Source organism: Macadamia integrifolia, chromosome 8, assembly GCF_013358625.1.
Source record: "Macadamia integrifolia cultivar HAES 741 chromosome 8, SCU_Mint_v3, whole genome shotgun sequence".
NCBI classification, from domain to species: Eukaryota; Viridiplantae; Streptophyta; class Magnoliopsida; order Proteales; family Proteaceae; genus Macadamia; species Macadamia integrifolia.
This window is the reverse complement of record NC_056564.1, coordinates 24,783,691-24,787,601: the sequence shown is the minus strand read 5'-3', so window position 1 is coordinate 24,787,601 and position 3,911 is coordinate 24,783,691.

Genomic DNA, 3,911 nt, shown 5'->3' with positions numbered 1-3,911 from the left:
TTCTTCTTCTCTTTTCTCAGAATTTTCCTTTTGGAGTAAAATGCATGTGTAGGCTTCACTTTAGGTTGTCTTTCCATATTTTTCTCCATAGAATAGCATTTGCATGTGATTTTGATGCTTCTACTATAGGCGTTTGTAGTTTATAGGAATTTTATCTCTTCATTTGGAGAAAACCCCAATTCGTGCCCTAGGTTCCCAATTTTGGGGGTTTCTTAAATTTTTTGATCCTTTTCTCCAATTGATGATTCCTTTGTGATGCATTTCACTTGTTTTGTGCTTGATATGCTTTAGATTTCATGAATCATCCATTATGCTTGGAATCCCCATGTATTTCCATGAAAACCCCTCTTTTTGTATTGGTTTCCTTGATTTTCATCCCATACTTGTATTCATGGAACTCCATAGTCTATTTGGGTATGTTCTTGCACTTTCATGATCCCGCTACTATGGCATTTCGTCTTAGTCCTATGGTTTCCGGTTGTTCTCCATTATGTTCGAATTTGCGCATTGGAATTGAATCCCCTCGTATTATTTATGCTCTTTGCTTTTGCTGTCATTTTACTGTTTTGGCATGTTTCTCTACGTTGTCACCTACCGTGCATCATGTCCATAGGTTCCCTATCATTCCTAGCTTGTCGTCGTTTCCATTTTGCGAGTATTTGGGTTTTGGATTTCCCCTTTTTAATGCTGTTGTCATTTTCCTTTCTGTACTCACCCTATTTTCTTTTCTTCTTGCCAGGATGTCATCTCGCACCGGCAAGGGACCATCTTCCTCTGGTGTATGACGTAAGACCACCGCTACTAAGCGGAAGAGTGCGGAGACCAGCTCTTCAGCCCCTCGCACAGGGAGACCCGGACCTGCTCCGTCTGACCCTACCAACTATGATGAGGAGCACTTCCTTAGTGCAGAGGCAGCAGCCAACTAGCCTAACTTCCTGAAGGGGTCAGTGATGATGGAGAAGACCGTGGTAGTGGAGGACTTCCACAAGGCTCGGCTTCAGGAGAGGTTCTCAGTATTGGGCTGGGACTCTATTCTTCACGTAGACCGACCATGCTACGAGCAGCTAGTCCGTCGGTTCTATTGCAACCTGGAGGTGTCGTATCCGTATGGGGAGTTCACCATTAGCAGCTTGGTGAAGGGGGTGGACATCCAGTTGATGGTGGGCACCTTGGCCAGCATCCTGGGTATATCAGCGGCTGGACACCGATACTACAGTCCTCCCAGGAGTAAGCCTCTGGGACCGTTCATGAGCCTGGCAACGCCGGATTTCATCTACGAGACTATCTGCGGTAGTAGCACCCATCCGGAGTCTGAGACGTCTTTCTACCCTGAGGTTCGCTTATTTGCCCGGTTGGTCCAGTTCAACCTGCTCCCCAGAGGAGGTCATCGGAACCAGGTGGGTTTCATGGCGGCTTTCATCGCTTTCTGCATCTTCACGGCCGCAGAGGGAGGTGGCGAGCACTTGTGCCTCCCCTACATTATCCTCAAGATGATGGAGCACCACACTTCCCACCCTGAGGATGGAGGATTCCCCTATGGTAAGATCCTCACTAGCATCTTCGAGTTCTTTGGGGTGGACTTGAGGGGCGAGGAGGGGAAGACTCCAGCTGACAGGTTTGACCGGAGCAACCTCCTGAGGATGGGTCTTCACACCCTCATGGATTCACCTCCGAGATCAGGAGCTCAGAGAGGTAGGGGTAGGAGGGCTGCCCCTAGGGAGGATGTCCTCATGGAGGAGGAGTCCAGTGAGGAGGATGAGGACTACATTCCTCAGGACGAGGAGGATCCGATGGGTGGTGGCATCCCTGAGGAGGCGCCTCAGGAGTCGAGAGGTCCCGGTCCTAGTTCTTCCAGAGTTGCAGCCTCACCACCTGGAGCCCCACCACCTGGGAGTGGTGCCTACGACTTCGAGGGCATGACGTCCTCCATGCGGGCCTTGCAGGATGGCCAGGTTCAACTACTGAGGCGGCTGGACGAGATTGCCTCCAGGGAGGAACGCATTCTGGAGAGGCAAGCCACCTTGGAGGATTCCTTCCTCCGGCTGGGTCAGGACTTAGACACCACGGCCAACGCTATCTCAGCAGATTTTGGCCGACTTCGGAGGGAGGTACGGCTGGTGAACGCGAGGTTTGACTATTACGATCACCGCCTCAACGTCAACTCTAGGCCTCCGGCGAACGTGGTGATCATCGATGATGACGACGATGACCAGTGAGGGCTTGGCTCGCCCACACCAGCTGTTTATCCATTTTCTCTTTTTTGTAGACCTTATTGTATACTTTATTTATTCTCATTCCTTGTATTTGTACTGTAACTGGAATCATTTGTGGAAAAATATATTTTGATAGTGATCATTTTGTGGTGGAATCAGATGTTGAACACTTGTGTAGTTTAATTGTGTATTTGCTACTTTTGTTCATTGTTATTTCATATTATCTGTTGTTTATCAGGTGTTTGTGTAAAATTTTTGGAAATCCCATTTTACGCCATTATGCTGCCAAAATTTCGTCAAACTAGTACTTTATAGGTTATATCACTAACCTAATTACCTTTTATCTATACTCACACATGCCATGAATGCAACATATAATGCAACCCTTTTTAATACTCCATTCTTTGGCTTTTACTCTTTAAAGCTTTATATTAACCCAACCCCATTTCCCTATTATAGAGTCTACGGGATTCTAACGGTATGTTGTGAGTGGAGCAGAGCATCACGCTCTGATACCACCGTTTGTCACACCCCGTTCACACTGAACCGGGCCAGTGACTGAGTTAACACCGGTTAACTCAAACCTGCCAGGATCATCAGATACTGTATTCCACCACAGCATACGCAAAATTAATATAAGTTCATCAGATCAGCGGAAGACTAAGTTTTACCTGTGAATAAATCCCATATACTTGATACCCAAATTGTGATACAATAATTATATACATGTGGGCCCGAAGGCATGATAATTACACAATAAAAGTACAATTCATATATCAAGTATATACAGGAAATCATCAAAACAATCAGAGTACACAGCTCGGCTCGGTATCAAGGCTAGAGCTCAGCTCGGCATCAAGGGTTGAGCCCAGCTCGGCATCAGTAAGTAGAGCTCAGCTCGGCCTCATAAGTGGAGCTCAGCACGGCCTCAAAAATGCTATCCCGCAGCATAACTCTCGCACGAGCAGTCAGTGCCGTGCTCTAACTCCCCAGGGGTCCACCAGTCTTCTTCAGGAAACTCGACTGTGGGACCCACCCCATGCTCCTCAGATGAATGACCTGCAAAATCATCTAAAAAGGGGGTGTACACGTGGGATGAGCTCACTAGCTCAGTAAGTAGAAAGATGGACCACACAGCAGTCCACACATCACAACACATCATATGCACTACATGCCATGCTATACATTTTAAATCACATCCACCTAAGCAACATTACTAAGTCCTTGGTTTTAGTGCTACTACAAACACAGTGCGCGAACTCCCTCCCGCGATACGCCCATAGGGCTGTCGGAGATGGCCCACCGTGAGTACTCAGAAAAGTAAAGACAATGCCGTCCACCGGCTCTCAACAGAAATGTAAATGACTGAAAAATAAAGGTGCTGACTCCAACAATTTAAAAGCAGTACGATTGGCCCTCTTGAATGTACCACCGGGGTTGCCGACTGTCCTACATGACTCGTCGGGCGTTATGTCTAACCGCCACAGTGACCCGACGACGGCGACCACTGCTTCCCCCCAAATGATAACCCAACACCTTAACCCCTGTTGGGAAGGGTCGTAGCACGGGATGGTGAGAATCCTAATACCGCATGCTCCTATATGACAATAGTACGATTGCATAGTGCCTCCGTGTCCCATTCCACGGGCCACCAATGCACTCGTCTCCAAGCCAACTATAACATCTAGTCTATCAATG